We start from the raw sequence: 17,835 nt of genomic DNA, 5'->3' as shown, positions 1-17,835 counted from the left end.
AATCCTCAAATCCCCTTTCGGCCTCATCTCTGTGGCCCTAGATTCCCGAAGTGACCAAATGTCTGTCTTTCTCAGCCTTGCATGTATGCAGCCTTGACAACCCTCTGTTGCAAATAACTTCACAGATTTGCTACCCTCTGAAAGAGGAAATATCCCCCACACCTAAGTCTTACAGAATTGGCCCCTTCCGCTGTGAGGAGGCTTCTGGTGCCACATTATCCCAGATGTATATCACAGCAGAACAAACCCTCAAGGTCGGTCTGCACTGTCAAGTGCCAGCTCTGAGTGTTTGCAGCATTGTCTTTTTTGACTTTTGAATGAACAAATAAACCTGAATCTTCTTCAAAAACGCTTCATTGGCTATAATTTCGCTGGCAGTGTAGTGCGCTAGAAAGTCGAGTGCTTGATCACAAATATATCACTCTCAAAATGTTATCTCTGTTTCTCTTTCCACAAGTACCGCGAGATCCGTCGGTTTTCTGCAGTATTCTGTGAATTTACTGTGCACAAGTGCTGCATTTCATTAAATTCCTTCAATCACAGTCCTCTGGACGCTGACCCTGTTCAGTGACAATACTTCCTCCTGATCGTCAATGTGCCAATCCCCACCACTCCCTCCCCCATCAAGATAAACAGCTGCAGAACATCTTCAGTTAACTCTCTTGGCTCCAAAGAAAAACTCGGGAATCTCTCCAAATGCCAGGAAATCTCAACCTTGGACATGGTGCAAGGCAGAGGAGTGTTAAAGAGATTTTGGGAAAATATTATCAATTGGCAGGTGGAAAAAATGTAAAAGAGGCAAACCATATAACCCAGTCTCCAACATTGTGAATCTTCAGAAACTCTGTGAGAGTGAAATCCAAGGAGAATGAAGAAGGGTGAACTGCCCGAATGAGCAGAGACAGTCAAGACAACTTCCCCTTCTTTAAGAGGACAGACCATTAACTTTGATGTTCTCGGGACATGAACTGATCTGAGACATTGAAATAATTCTCGTTCCCCTACATGACAAATACAAACCTCATCTAGACTCAGGGACAATGAAAAAACTCGGGACCGCGCAAGGGACGAGGAGGCTTGAAGGGAGGTGGTCCCAGTTGGAGGAGAGCTGGTGCTCAGTGACATGGGTGTGTTTGTCGTGGATGGGATAAGACTGTTCCCACGCCTCCATAATGAATGTTCCAGACTTTATTTTGGAAAAATAAAACTGATAAGAGGACACATCTCGGTCTGGGAAGGACAGACTGAAGTCCGTCACAGCCTGCTTTAGATGTTCGTGCAAGGTTTTAGGTTGGAAGTTTCAGCGTATTAGATCGTTAACTGAAAGGCTGGTGGTTCAAGACCTCCAAAGGCGACAGCGATCGTTGTTGTTAAAGCATCTGTTTTCCCTGCTGCAGGGTTTCTTGTTTCTAATGGGAGCAGGAAAATGTTCCTCAAACGGAAAATTTCCGTGTGAAGAACCACAAAGAACTTTCTGCAATGGTTTAAAGGTTAATGTAATGAACTGTGGACTCTGAGAATCTGAAACAAAATCAGAAACTGCTGACAAAACTATCTGGTTTGGCAGTACCTTTGGGAGATTATTGAGTTCTGATGAAGTTGTTAAATATTGTCCACGATTCTCTCTGCATGGATGCTGCCAGACCTGCTGAGTTTTGTCGTGGAAAAAGTATAGAGAATCACCAGGAGACGTAGAGTGTTCTTCAAGAAGTCGGTCTGTTATTTGCAAATGAAAAACCGTGACACCGAGAAAGCAGATTCTCGAATGCTCTCGAACTTCATTGTCCATGGTTTTTTATAATTTTTACCCATGCTTTGTTTGCTTATCAGCATGATTATATATATTAATCAAAGTACCTCACACTCGCTACACAATAAACCAGTGATGTTAGTTCCCATCATCTCTATAATTGTTCATTCTACTTAACGTTATTCTCATGTGACGGTTAGATATTTAATGTCAGCTTTCGCAACAATGGTCTTTCATTCCATACCCTACTTCCTAGTTTCCCGATGTCATAATTAGTCATTTATTGTCAATAATCTCAATCAGGCTGACTCTATTCACTATTAATTTGATACTTAATGTCATGTCCCAAATATTTATGTTCCCAATTGAGTCATAATGATACTTAACAGGAAGCCTGACTTTACTAACTGTAATCTAATCTCACCATCGAGACCTTTCAGCGTCAACCTTTCTTTGCTAATTGGTGTGAGAGAATTTCACTATTCTTATCTCATCCTGCATTTTACAGACCCCTTGCAACAGATCGCCAGTGGCGTTCATGCTTTAAGCCTTCCCTTGCTTTCATGCTTTAAACCTTCCCTTACTTTCATGCTCTTTATTTTCCATAATAACATTTTGTCATTCTGACCAATGGCAGTCATTCCTGGCACTGGATTTACTAACGTTGAAGGGTCAGTGATCAGAGCGGACTGTCCCTGTAGTTCTGTTCCCGAATCTCCACCTCCCGCTCTGTTAGTAACCTCTCAGTCTCCTGGGAATTGCATTGTTCCCAATTTTGCCGGATTCCAGGCCTTGAACCTTGGCTGAGCAGACAGTCGATGGTCTGAGAAATATCATTCCCAAACGTCTCATGTCCGAGGTAATAGCAATTAATAACGATGTCTGTGCATCCTCCTCTAATCTGTGAAAATCATTGTTGCGGACTGTAGGAACATTTATTGACCGACATTGAGGAGGTTTTTATCCAGATCAAACTCCTATGAGTTAAGAAGATGGTCTAGATCCCTTTTTCTTTTCCCCTGAAGGCAAATGCACGGCAATGCAATTCAATAGGTGAAATTTCCAGGATTGAACCAAAACACAATTTACTTCGCACCATCGTTGTAACACAAACAAAAACAAAGTGTGGACTAACCCAACTCTATTGGAAAACTTAACGAAATGAAACATCATTTAACTACGAAACAGTCAATGTTCGAATATAGTAACATTGCATAAACCACACAAAACTGGTCTTCCTGCGACCGGAATGATATTGTGAAACTTGAACGGATGAGAAAAAGGTATAATGTGATGTTTGTAATTCTTAAGCTTCCAAATGGTTTTGAGGTGCGAATGTATTTTAACCTTGAAGAAATTTGATGCATTTAAACCTCCGTCCTGTCCACGATAGAAGCTGTTGGATCTGTTCCGAATTTCCAGCGGCTTCTGTAATTATTTAAGGTTTCTGATGATAGCAATCTCTCACTTTTCGATTAAAACAAAACGAACCTTATGTTGCGAACAATATTCAAATAAGCAATGGGCAGCAGAGAGGAAAGCTTTTGAGCAACGCTGCCCGGATTGTCACGGCAATTAACAGGAACCATCGCCATCAAAACCCGAAAACAACCTGACAAATCCATTTCGCCACAGAATGCAACGTTGGTGCTCAAGACGTTTCCTTGCAAAACCACAGTAAAAGCCACAACACTGCGATGGCCGGGAATCGAACCCAGGTCAACTGCTTGGAAGGCAGCTATGCTCACCACTACACCACCACCGCGCTAGCTGCGAAACTGTCCCTTTTCCCAAACGCACATAACAAGGCCGTGATAGTCACCAAATGAACTGGGGCTGAAAGCAAAACAAGAAATTGCTTGTAAAACGTCAACAGGTCTGAAAACCCCAGGATCAGAAGCCTTCAGCCCTTAAGAACAATCACTGGATCCAAAAGGTTCACTCCCCACAAATGCTGCCGGACCTGCTGAGTTTCCCAGCAATTTCTGTGCTGTCTCTCAGATCTGCAACTTCTGCAGTTCTTTGTCAAATAGAAAACAAACGTTGATCCATTGAAGGGGATAGTTGATCAGGTGATAGCCCTCTTCATCCACAGATATAGATAGGATGGAGTGTAGGATCATAAAATTCTTACAGTGTAGAAACAGGCTATTCGGCTCATCATGCATCCCACCAAGTCTCACCCTCTCCGCTATTGCTGTAACCCCGCATTTCTCATGGCTAACCATATAACCAACACTCACCTGGACACTATTGACTATTGAGCGTTGCAAATCCACCCTAACCTGCGCATCTTTGGACTGTGCGAGGAAACTGGAGCACCCGGAGGAAACTCACGCAGACACGGGGAGAATATGCAAACTCCACACAGACAGTCTTCAATCAGACAGGGGTCTGGGTAATTGGAGAGGTTTCAAGAGGGAGTGCAGACTGGTTTGAGAATGATGGGCCGAAAGCCTGATCTCAGTGCTGTAAACGCTCTACAGTGACATGATTCCCTTCATCCAGCATTCAACACAGTTTGCATTTTGTTTTAATCCGTCCTGTCATTGACATTATTTTGAGTGAAATGTATAGAGAGAGGTTGTTTGCGCATTCACACAGATCTGTGTTTTGATGGGTCAGGAGCAACATACAAAACAACAACTGACGGACGGAGAATTGAATTCCCCCTCCGAATCTGCCGAGGACATGCAGGACCTGGAACTTCTCTATCACCACTCACTCACCACCCGGCGCCTGGAGGAAGAACGCCTGATCTTCCTCCTTAGGAACCTCCAACCCCAGGGCATCAATGTGGCCTTTACCATTTGCCTGATTTCCTCCTCCGTCCACCTTATCCCAGTTCCATCCTGCCAGCTAGGCACCATCCTCATAACCTGTCCTACCTGCCAATCTTCCTTCCCACCTATCCGCTCCACCGTCCTCTCCGACCAATCATCTTTACACCCACCTCCATCCATCAATTGCGCTCTCCGCTCCCTTCTCCGCAGCCCCACTCCCTCCCATTTATCTTTCCACGGTGGACACTCCCAGCCTCATTCCCGATGATGGTGTTTTGCCCGAAATGTCGACTCTCCTGCTTCTCGGATGCTACTTGACCTGCCGTGCTTTTCCTGCATTACTCTAATCTTGACACTGATCTCCAGCATCTGCAGTCCTCAATTTCACCTCGCATGACTGAATTCCTGCCCCTTACAGATCGAATTGGGTTTTCATCATGAATTTCATTATGTTTAATTTATATTATTTTTAAAAATCATCACAATATATTGATGCATTCATGAGCATGTAACGCATTTGGACAGAACAATGCCTCCTTTCTCTGTGAACAAATAGAATTAAAGGAATCGGTTTGGAGAATGTTCTCTCTCACAGAAACAGGAATAGGGAGTTATAATTCTCTCAGAAATAAACACAGCCCATTTAGAGGAATCTGATAAGGTCATGCAACATCTGCCGAGAGAAGGGAACGGTTAGCTCATGTGTTATGAGAGTAGGGGAATTCAGCAGAGCGGTAGGAAGTTAGAAAAGTAATAATTACTGAAAAATTGGAATGGGGATAACTCTGAAGAAAGAATGAGAGGTCTATACAGCCTGGTTACAATGTTCAGTCTGTTCTAGTAGTCAATCCAATCAAAGCTAGACTTAGATTTCATATTCAGTTTCCTGTGCAATCAACATATCCCGTGACTCCCTGAGAAACCAGCAATCTGTGTTTTCCAATCTGAAATGCACTCAATGAGGGTGCATCAACAATCGTCAGGGACAGAGAATATTAAAGACTCAGAGGCCTGTGAGTTAATCGCTCTCTCCTCATCTCATTCTCAAATAACCTGCCCCTTACACTGAGGATGCTGTCAATAATAACCAAAAGATCTGTAAATGGTGTAACTTTAACACTGACTTATTTTCACAGATTCTGTCAGACCTGCTGAGCTTTTCCGCAACTCCTGAGACTGTGTTATCGTGTTTTAGATACCCAGACACACAGGATCAATTTCTCACCATCTACCCTCTTAAGCCTGTTCAGAATTTGATGCATTTAAATGAAATCATATTTCAATTTTCTCAAATATGGACACAACTTATTCAAAAGCTCGGCATTGGAGCACGTGGGTTTCAAACAGTGACCTTTATTTTGTTGTTCATTAATGTGTTTGGCTCATTGCCGCTGGGTTCCCACGTATTACTCAGATATAATTGTTCTGGTGAAGTTGACGATGAGTCAGCGTCTTGAACTGCTGCCATTCATTTTGTCCATATAAACCCATAATGATGTAAGGGAGGGAGTTCGAGGATTTCCAACGAATGGCACTTGTGGAACTGAGACGATTTTCCGAGCCAGGGTGGCGAGTGGCTTGATGTGGCATTGTCAACTGGTGTCCCGTGTATCTGCTGTGCTCAGTGTTCCACGCGATAATGCTGTGGTTCTGGAAGCTGCTCTGTGAGGAACTTCGGGCAATTTCTACAGTGCATCTTGTCAGTGGTATATTCCACTGCTACTGAGTGTGGATGGTGGAGACAGAGAATGTTTGTGACTGTGGTGCTGAGCAAGCTGCACTGCAAGTTAATTCTACCTAATTATGGGGAACATAACTACTTGCCATCATCATCAATCCATTTCACAGCTGGACATCCAGTGATTACATGGATGTGGTGTACAAGTCTGTTAGTTGCTCGAATGACCATGATCGTTTAACTAGATTCACCTTTTTACGGATATTATGTTGAGAGACCTCACGCGACTATTCCACTTTCTCGTCAACATTTCATCTGTAAAAATTGGGAACGAGCTGATGGACACAGATTGTGCTACAGATGGTTAGACACAGAGCAGTGTCAGTTACTGCACACTGAATCTGTTTGGCTTTATGCATGTGTTTCTCTGAATGTGTGTGTGCATTATCGTGTGTTCCAGTCTTTGTGATTCTCTGTGTCTCTACCCATCTATCTCTGTCTGACTATCTGTGCTTATGTGAGTGTGTTTGTGTCTCATTGTGTATATTAGTGTGTGTCTCCATATTTATGTATCTTTGGGTCTGTACCTCTGTGCAACGGGCTCTTTGTTATTTTCGGGATTGTAACAATTGAAATGTGGTTTAAACCCCAATATATCTGTACCTCTGACTATTCCACTTGGGCGTGAAGTGATACATTGCTTTTTGTTATGTTTGAATGTGTGTGTGCGTGTGTGTGTGTGTTTTGTGCCTGTCTGTGTGTGTGTGTTTTGTGCCTGTCTCTCTCTCTCTTTCTGTGTGTGTGTGTGTGTTTTGTGCCTGTCTCTGTGTGTGTGTGACAGACGGAAATACGTACAAATACTCAGACACAATCGCATATACAGAGAGATTTGCAGAGACTCCTACAGACAGAAGCACACATATCGACTTAAAGAGACACACGTGCACATACAGTCACACAGACATACACACACAAGCGCACAGATGTTGATGGAGACAGCAAAAGTGATACTATTAGGATTTCTTTCCTAAAACTAAATGAGAAATTAATTGATGGATTGTTTGATTTTACAGGAAATTTGTCCATCATTTTGTCTGGACAGCTGCGCCTTTAACAAGTTTTTCAACAAAATAAGAGAAAGGTTGTTTAGTTAGTAGAGTGCGAGGTTAATGTTGAAAGGATGAAAGCAATTTGAATTGATGAACCTATTTTACCATACCTGCGTTTTCCAGTCTTTTCAAAATGGCCGCTGATGCTTCTGAATTGAGAGGACGGACTGTCTTGTTCCAGGATGATGAATTAGGAATTGAGAACCTGGAGGACATTTCTATTAGAATCAATACCGATCATTGGAAAAGTGCTCTTCTACAGAAAAGGGGACTTTGGGATTGCTGTTATGATCTTCAGCACTTCGAAGACCACCCAACAAAGAACAATGAAATACAAAATTACACAGATTGTAATCCACTGGCCTTCTTTAAAAGTTTCAAATTAACAATGCAACATATTTTGATGGTGTTGTTTGTTGTCACCATTTTATTATACACATCACTAGAAAACCGAATGTGAATTCAGATATATTGTCCTAAAATCCAAATGGTGAAATACGTAAAAGCTTTAAGAAATGCGAAGGTTGCATAACATTGCAAGAAGGGAGAAATAATAAATAGACTGCAGTTGCTATAAAAAATGTGCATCATGTATTTTGCAAGTAAATGCGTTTTTGAAATGGCATTTTAGTTTTCTCAGGGCGAATACATATAAAAACATTTTTTCTAAAAAAAAGAATTGAGTGTAATTGTGGACTAAAATGTGAAAAGAGCGACTTTACAAACAGATCGAAAGTGGAGGATAGTTGCAAGGTTTGACAGCAATTCACCTGATAGTGACCCAATTATTTAAATGTGATTGGAAATGAACGGGGTTATACACAGATGCAGCCTTTGTTTGTGACAAGGAGCTCATTGATGATTGGTCACTAGTTCACCACTGACAAAGGCTGTCTGCAACCAGCAACGATGTGATTGGTTCTCAGGCAACTAAACAGCTTGGGACTCTGAACAAGATACAGGGAAGTCTTCAACTGCTCAGGAGCTCTCTCTGTTCGCGGCAGTGATAGGTGCTTTAATCCTGAAGAAACCTGGTTTATTTTTGTTTCAGCTGTTCCTATGAGCTCTGCCTTTTAATGAGTATGTTAGAGACTGTTTGTAAGTATTAAACAGTCCTTTTGCATGGTGTAAGTCAATGACAGCCTCCAAGATGCACTGTACAAATTTACCAAGGCTCTAAACAAACTGTATTCCAAAGACATGACAACGAAGAAATGGAAGGGCAGGGGAAGCAGATGAATGGGAGGGTTATGACTTGGAGCCACTGATCAAACCTGGTTAAATGAAGAGTAGATGAAGAGAAATGAAGAGTAGAGTAGATAACTTCAGGAAGTATGGGATACAGTGAGATTTGGCGATCTGGATTCAGAATTGGCTGGCTGACAGAAGGCAGAGAATGGTTGTAGATGGAAAATATTCTGCCTGCAGGACAGTGTTGATTGGGGTCCCGCAGGGCTCTGTTCTTGGGCCTCTGCTCTTTGTAGTTCTTATAAATGACTTGGATGAGGAGGTTGAAGAGTGTGTTAGTAAGGTTGCAGATGGCACTAAGGTTGCAGGTATTGTTGACAGTATAACCGGCTACTTCAGGCTGCAGCGCGACATAGATACGATGCAGATCTGGGCATGGCAGATGGAGTTCAACCTGGATAAACGCGAAGTGATGCATTTTGGAAGGAGGAACACGAATGCTGAATATAAGATTAAAGACAGGATCCTTGGCAGTGTGGATGAGCAGAGGGATCTGGGTATGTAAGTACATAGATCCCTCAAATTTGCCACCCAAGTGGATAGGTTTATTAAGAAAGTATATGGAGTATTGGCTTTAAATAAGGGGGATTGAGGTTAAGAGCTGCGAGGTTTTGCTGCAGCTCTACAAGTCCCAGGTGAAACCACTCTTTGAATATTGTGTCTACTTCTGGTCGCCCTATTATAGGAAAATGCAAAGGCTTCTGAGAAAGTGCAAAGAAGGTTTACCAGGATGCTGCCTGGACTGGAGGGCTTGCTTTATGAAGAAAGTTGGAATAAGCTCGGACTTTTCTCTCAGGAGAGAAGGAGGAAGAGAGGAGACCTGATCGAGGTATAGAAAATAATGTGTGGAATACATACAATCAATAGGAAGAGACTTTTCCCGCGGACAAGATTGACTTGTATGAGAAGTCATAGTTTGAAGATATTAGGAGGAAGGTTTAAAGGAGATGTCAGAGGTAGATTCTTTACGAAGAGAGTTGTGAATACATTGAATCGGTTGCCAGCTGTGGTCATGGAAGCAGAATCATTGGGGACATTGGTGCGACTCTTGGACATGCACATGGATAGCAGTGAGTTGAGGGGTACGTAGATTAAGTTACTATATTTGACATTAGGATTAAATCTCGTGGGCCAAAGGGCCTGTTCTGTGTTGTACTTTTCTATGTTCTATGTTCTATGAGTGCGTACACTTGGTATATCTAAACGTAAGGTGTCAACCTGGTGAAGCTACGACACAGAAATAGTTGCATGCCAGAAACCATAAGAAGCAACGGATAGACAAGGCTAATTGACTTTATCACTCACAGATCAGACATAATATCTGCAGTCATGCCAGCTCTCATCATAAATGATGCGGGACAATATAATAAATCATTTCTTTCACATGAACGTCGAGGCTGAGGGATGCAAAATAGATTCTTTCGAAATTACAACAGGCATGGAAGTAATGGATAATGGAAGTCTTTTACACAGACCACAGGAGACATAAGTTTAAAGTGTTATCGAGCAGACCAGATCCAGATGTATGGTATGCAGATTGATTTTGCTTGTTTTATGATAGTCATACATTCTGAGAAACAGTGAAGAATATTGTGTTGCATTCTCTCCAGTACAAATCATACCTTACATAAGGACATCAGTTTAATATAGTTTCACAGCTTTTGAACAGGTGCAGAAAAGGATCAACTCTGTATATTACAGGTCCATTCATAAGTTTGATAACAGCACGGAAGAAATTGTTCCTGAATCCATTGGTGCGCATTTTCAAACATTTGCATCTTCTGTCCGATGGAAGAGGTTGGGAAACAGCATTGCGGTGGTGGGAGGGGCCTTTGATTGTGTTGGCTGCATTCCTGAAGCAGTGGGAATTCAAGATTGAGTCAATGGACGAAAATATGATTTGCGCGATGGATTGTGTTAGGTACATGCATCTCTGCAATATCTTGCAGTACGGTCAGAGCAGTTACCATACGAAGCGTCTGGATAGAATGTTTTCTGCAGTGTAATATTAAAATTGATCAGAGTCATTGCCAAAATGCTAAATTTTCTTCCCCGTCGGAGGTGGTAGATGCATTAATGTGCTTTCTTGGCTGTAGAGTTGACATGGATAGACTTATTGTTTGTGATATTTATTACTCGGAACTTGAAGCTGTCCATCACCTCCAAATCAGCACCAATGACAGAGACCAGTGTGTGTCCTTCAGTCCAATTCCTGAAGTCAATGGCCAGTTCCCTTGTTTTGCTGACATTGAGGGAAAAATTGTTGTCTTTACACCATGTCACTAAGCTCTATTTCCTAGGAGAAAGTGAGGACTGCAGATGCTGGAGATCAGAGCTGAAAAATGTGTTGCTGGAAAAGCGCAGCAGGTCAGGCAGTATCCAAGGAGCAGGAGAATCGACGTTTCGAGAATAAGCCCTTCTTCATGAATGAGGAGGGTGTGTCAAGCAGTCTAAGATAAAAGGTAGGGAGGAGGTACTTGGGGGAGGGGCGCTGGGACAGCGTAGGTGGAAGGAGGTTAAGCTGAGGGTGATAGGCCGGAGTGGGGGTGGTGGCGGAGAGGTCAGGAACAAGATTGCAGGTCAAGAAGGCGGTGCTGAGTCCAAGGGTTGGCACTGAGATAAAGTGGGGGGAGGGTAAATGAGGAAGCTGGAGAAATCTGCATTCATCTCTTGTGGTTGGAGGGTTCCTAGGCGGAAGATGAGGTGTTCTTCCTCCAGGCGTCTGTTGCCATGGTCTGGTGATGGAGAAGGCCAAGGACCTGCATGGCCTTGGCGGATTGGGAGGGGGATTTAAAGTGTTCAGCCACAACGCGGCTGGGTTGTTTGGTGCGGGTTTCCCAGAGGTGTTCTCTGAAATGTTCTGCAAGTAAGCGGTCTGTCTCCCCAATGTACAGGAGGCCACATCGGGTGCAGTGGATGCAGTAAATGTTGTGTGTGGAGGTGCAGGTGAATTTGTGACGGATATGGGAGGATCCCTTGGGGGCTTGGAGAGAAGTGAGGGGGAGGTGTGGGCGCAAGTTTTGCATTTCTTGCGGTTGCAGAGGAAGGTGCTGGGAGTGGAAGTTGAGTTGGTGGGGGTTGTGAAACTGACAAGGGAGTCGCCGAGGGAGTGGTCTTTCCAGAACGCTGGTAGGGGATGGGAGGGAAACATGTCCTTGGTGGTGGGGTCTGTTTGGAGGTGGCAGAAATGATGAAGGATGATACGATATTTGGATTTTGGTGGGGTGGTAGGTGAGGACCAGTGGGGTTCTGTCCTCGTGGCGATTGGACGGGCGGGGTTCAAGGGCGGAGGGGCGGGAAGTGGAGAAGATGCGGTGGAGAGCATCGTCAACCTCGTCTGAGGGGAAATTGTGGACTTTGATTAAGGAGGCCATCTGGGTTGTTCGGTATTGGAATTGGTCCACCTGGGAGCAAATGCGGTGGAGGTGAAGGAATTGGGAATATGGGATGGCGTTTTTACAGGGGGGCAGGGTGGAAGGAGGTGTAATCTAGGTCGGTTTTGAGACCTACCCACTATCGTGGTGTCATTAGTAAATCTGTAAATGGAGTTAGAGCTGAATTTGGCGGTACAGTCACGAGAGGGTAGGAAATATTGAAGGGGGCTGAGTACACAGCGTTGAAGGACAGCAGTATTGCGTATTATTGAAGAGGAGGAGTTTCCAACTCTCCTCATTCATTGTGATCTGCAGGTCAGAAAGTTAAAGATCCAGTTCTCGATGTGAGGAAAGTCCTAGGACTCAGAAATGTCGATGAGTCTTGTTGGCATTAGGGTCTTCAAGGCAGAGCTAAAGCCAATATACAGAAGTCTGATGTAGGTGTCCATGTTATCCAGATGTTCCAGAGATGAGTGAAATGCCAGAGAGATGGGGTCTGCATGGATCGATTACGATCGTGGTGAATTATCGAGGACCTGAGCAATCTGGGAGTTAATGTTTGCCATTCCTAACTTCTTAAAGCACTTCAGAGATGAGATCGGCCATGATTGTATTAAAAATCGGAGCAGGTTTGGTGAGCCGAATTCCAGACTCATGCTCCTATTTCTTGTGTTGATTTGTTCTTTATAGCTCAGAGGGAAACATGTTAATGAATGGTCCTGGCAGACAATGAAGATCCACACACACAAAACCCATTTCTTGGCTATAAGCCCATTATCCTGAAGGTTTCAGCAATGCATGGGATTATTGAAATACCACACAGGTAATATGAATGCTTATGATTCAAATATTCATCCTAGTAATGAGAGTGTGTGAGACTTTACGTCCTTCTGGGTGTATGGTAGCCGACTGTAAAATGAACCTCAGCAGGAACTGCAAAGAGGAGGGTATCAGAGTAAGGAGCACAAACAGTCCAGCTGCAAATGTTGTTAGGAAGAGGGACACCTGCACAAGAACTACAGGGGATGGGGGGCTGGGAGTGAGGGTGCCGATCCAATACTACTAGAAGTGTTAACGTGATCTTATTAATTTGATCTTATTAATTGATACAACATCATTGTCCACAACTTTGGACACAAATCGGGAGTGTTAAAGTGATGGCGTCACCAAATATTTGGACACTTTGGCAATTATGACCAGGACTTGGGCCTATGGAGGTGAAGACGTTTTACTGTGATCGTACAGGAGGTATGGACACCATGAAGCATCTCCAAAATGATAACGGATGAATGTGGCAATTCACAGATATTCTGGGCAAGCAGAGCGAAACAGGCAGACACACTGAATAAGGAACAGAGAGTGACAGAAGGATTTTGAGATTTCCAAAAGGCATCTGCTCAAGTCAGTCTTGATCTAAAAACTGAGTCTATTATTGGTGAAACGAGTTTACAAGTAAATTGTGAAGTGGAAGTAAGCTGCTGTCAAACAGATCGATGTAGCGATGGTAAGTGAATGGGCAAAGCCCTGTCCACTACAATACAAAGTGGAGTGTGTCAGGGACAGAGACTTTAGTTTAAATGGGGAGATGTTATAGGACTCTGACGTAGAGAGGGATCTGTGTGTCCTGGGATATTAAAACACATTGAGTTAATCTGCAGGGGCAGCAAGGTATTAGCAAGGCAAAGGGATGAAGTTTTCGTTTCTTCATCGGACGTGAGCATCACTGGCTGGGCTCAGCATTTATCCCTCATTCCCATTAGCCCTTGATAAGATGGTAGTGAACTGCCTTATTGAACTGATGTACTCCATAAAACATTATTTTTGGAGAAACTGAATGTCGCAGAAATTAAACTGCAGCTTTTTGTATTCCCAGTCCCAAATTTAAACTTAACTGTTTGGGTGGCACAGTGACTCAGTGGTTAGCATTGCTGCCTCAGAGTTCCAGGGACTCGTGTTTGATTCCAGTATCGTGTGACTGTAAATGGAGTTTGTAAGTTCTCCCCGTGTTTGCGTGGGGTTCTTTCGGATGGTCTGGTTTGCTTCGGCATGTGCAGGTTAAGTAATATTTGCCATGCTAAATTGCCCATAGTGATCAGACATGTGAAGGTTAGGTGCATTAGTCAGGGAAATGTAGAGTGAAGGGCAGGGGAATTTCACACCGCTGGGATTATATATTCATTTACTCTAGTCTGAGTGAGAGACTGGAATTCCATCTGTTGTCAGCAAGCTGATGTACAGCAGAACAAAGTCTCGAAGCTAATTGAGGGGAGCAATTCGTAGCACAGGGAGAGAATAGGGAAAAAACAAATTGCTGATAAAGGCTCAGCAGTTTTGGCAACATCTGAACAGAGAAACCAGAGTTACCACGACGTATCCAGTCACCGTTTATCTGAGCCAGACCTGAAACTTTAACGCTGATTTCTCTTCACAGATGCTGCCAGACCTGCTGAGGTTTTCAGTAACTTTTGGTTTTGTTTCTGATTGACAGCATCTGCAGTTCTTTCAGATTTGTATTTAGGTAGTGAATGGGGTTAAGTTCAGAGTAAAGCTGTTACTGCACTTCAGCTTTTCTAACTCCCAGACCATGTTCACCGTGGAGTTAGATAATGACGAAGTCAACCTTATCCCCACACTGTCCCTATCAAATGCACTTAGCATAGTTATATCACTGGCTTATAGGCAGAGTACATTTCCCTGTACACTTTCTCCAACTAAACCTCCTAGGGTCCGGGAAAAATAGGGTTACATACAATGTACAGATATGTCTACAGAAGCTCTGTGTCAGGGAAGCTCTGTGTTAGATTACAGTGTCTATCACAAACTCGTACATAGCTCATACGCACACACACGCTGTCATGCAAACACGGGGAGAACTTACAAACTCCATTTACAGTCACACGATACTGGAATCAAACACGAGTCCCTGGAACTCTGAGGCAGCAATGCTAACCACTGAGTGTGCCACCCAAACACATGTTCAATCACACACACAGTAGAGCATTGCAAACTCCCGATCTCAGAATCTCACACTCGAACACAACGTCTCACTCAGCCAATCTCAGCCACCAACTCTCAGTCAATCAGTCACAGACACCTCAAAGCCACACTCGCTCATTCACATACACAGTTACTCTTTCACAAATGTATACTAATGATGCACAATCCGAGAGGCTTGCTTAATGTTAAATCAATTTCTTTATTTTTAGAGAACACAAAATTTGAAGGCAAAGTACGTCAGGCTGGTCCTTGATAAATGCCCGTTATCTGGATAAAATACATCTTACTCTACGCTAAATCTCTGACAGATTCTGGACAAGACCACGCACCTACAATTCAGTAGCTGACCTGTCATATTACTATCGTATTTTCGTCTTGAAGTTTGGAAAGTTAAACAGACTTTTAAAAATCTCAGGGCACGGACTTTAAAAGGATTCTGGAATCTGCATCTTAATCAATGAAACTTTGTAACAGAGTTCTCCATATCCTGCTTTTACAGTTTAATTTATAAATTAACATTTCTACAATGAAGGAATGTATGAATGAATGGAAAAAAAAAGCTTTTCACACATTTGCCCCTCACCTGTGCTGACAGAATTCAGACTCAAACTGAAGCTTCTCTGCTCCTGCATCCAGTTTACCATTGTACCATTCGGTTTAGATTACCCCTCCTCTAACATCGAAATTGCATTGATTCACATCCCAGTTTATTTCATCTGCAGGAGGCCGAGAGATGAAAATGTATAAAGTGTACGATGTGTTTTAATCTGCCAAACCAGGACAAATGATTCCAAAAGTGTCAGCAGCCATTATAGGTTTGTTTCAGGTAGCTATTTCATGTCATCACAGCGCTGACAGCGACTTTATAAACAGGGAAAGGCACGAACGGGTTGGGGACTTGGGAGTCCATGTGCAAATGAATGCAGCGTAGATTCACAGAACTATACTTGGGCGGCACGGGTTCAATGGCCAGGGAAATGACACAAGCCCAGGACTGTATCCCTGGAATTTTGAATAGTCTAAAATGATGGAAGATTGAGAGTCAATGACAGGAACTGCAGGATTAGATAGGGAGAAAATATCGTTGTTGCTTCTGGAATCTATAAATAGGTTCAGTGTCGAGTAATCTAAAAATAGACGGAACCCTTTGAAATCTCAGGCCACGTTCAGCATGAGGTTAGGTTTTGTTTTAATCACCCGACACTGTTCCCATCAATCTCTAACACAGGCATAGGGGTCAGTACAGATTAAAGCCCAATTACACTGTTCCCATCAACCACTCCCAGGACAGAAACAGCACTGAGTTCGATAAATAATAAATCTCCCTTTGCATTTTCCACATCAAACCCTCCCAGGACAGGGAAAATACTGTGCCAGATAGTAAACAAAACATCGTCCATATAACCAGAAAATGACCGCATTCCATCTGTTGCTGCTTTGCCTATTGTGGGTCACAGAGTGAGCTCCGAAACACCTCCAGGGCAATCTTATCCTGTACCTGTGGCTGTGGCTCTTGATCTGTGTCTGTGAGTCTCTCTCTTGGTTTCTGAAATTACCTCCCATTCCCTCGACAATGTTGAATAAATTTCAAAACCGTCCAATTACGTTTAAAACATTTTCGGATACCCTTAAGATTTTTTTGCAGGGTTTATAAATATCCATCCTCACGTTACTTGCGGATATCCAGTTGAATTCCTCTACATTTATATAGTCCGTAATCCACAAAGCAAATTAACACCCAGGGTCCGTGAACAATCCGGAAGTTCCATGAAGTGTCTCTCTTTATTGCATGCGATTGGTCATTAACAGAAAGGAAGCGTTCCTATGAACTTTTTCATTGAGACGCCATCAGGAGTCCTAAGGACCACACTTTGATTCTCAGACTGACTGTTCATCGTCACTGCAAAGAAAAATCAAATTTTCAAGATGCAGGAAAATCTCAACGAAAACAACTACTGATGTGCTTCCGCAATGTAATACTTTTTCGGATGAGATTTTCAGGAGGACATTTAGCTGACGGAAGCCAGGAGCAGGACGAAGCCATTCAGCCCCTACAGCTTGCTCTCCATTCAATGTGATCATGCCTGATTCCCTACCTCAACGCTATATTCCCACTTGCTCTCCAGAGGTCGTGGCAGAGAATGGTACAATTACAACAATTGGTTCACGTTTGTCGGAGGAATCGAACAGAAACTGATTGATCCCGTTGAAAATGGTGAGAAGTTTTTCACCATTATCGTTCAGGGGGATATATGGTATCAGAACTTTAACTGACAGTGGAGTCAATAATGTGGAGGACAATTGATACAGAAGAGTACAGTGCAGGTCCTTCAGCCCTCGATGATGTGCTGATCGGTTAATCTACTTTAAGATCAAAGTAATCTGCATAACCTATCTTCCATGTGCCTATCCAAGAGTCACGTAAACATCCACAATGCATCTCATTGAACTACCACCGCCACAGAGTCTGGTCGGTGCATAGAAAGAACTTACCTCTCATCTCCCCAATTACCTTCCTCCAATCACTTTTAAATTATGCCCCCTTATGAAGACATTTCTGTACTGGGAAGAAGTCTCTGGCTATTCATTCTATCTGTGGTTCTTATCATCATATACACCCTTATCAATTCACCCCGCATCCTTCTTCACTCCAATGAGAAAAGCCCTCGGCCCCTCAATATTACTTCAAAAGAAATGCCCTCCAGTCCAGGAAGCATGGTGGTAAATCTTTTCTGCAGCGTCTCTAAAACTTCTGCCTTCAGGAGCAATCTAGTCAGATTGCAGATTTTAAAAAAATTGTGACTGATTATGAACAAGCTTCACGTGGAATATGCGTTACAAATCACAGTCCCTCAGGTAGTTGGAGGGTTCGCCATGTCAGAGTGTGATTTTGATT

The 17,835-nt window shown here is 43.1% G+C and overlaps 1 non-coding gene across 1 annotated transcript; it reads right to left on the bottom strand.

Moving 5' to 3' along the window:
* Positions 1 to 3,443: 3,443 nt before the first annotated feature.
* trnag-ucc (transfer RNA glycine (anticodon UCC)) lies at positions 3,444 to 3,515 on the bottom strand. Its single transcript has one exon. It is a non-coding gene; the product is annotated as a tRNA-Gly (tRNA).
* Positions 3,516 to 17,835: the final 14,320 nt, after the last annotated feature.

The sequence above is a fragment of the Chiloscyllium plagiosum genome, unplaced genomic scaffold, assembly GCF_037043375.1.
Source record: "Chiloscyllium plagiosum isolate Xiang-an unplaced genomic scaffold, Cpla_swu_hap1 HiC_scaffold_8, whole genome shotgun sequence".
NCBI lineage: Eukaryota > Metazoa > Chordata > Chondrichthyes > Orectolobiformes > Hemiscylliidae > Chiloscyllium > Chiloscyllium plagiosum.
The sequence above is the reverse complement of the archived record's forward strand: the minus strand, read 5'-3'. Positions and strand labels throughout refer to the sequence as shown.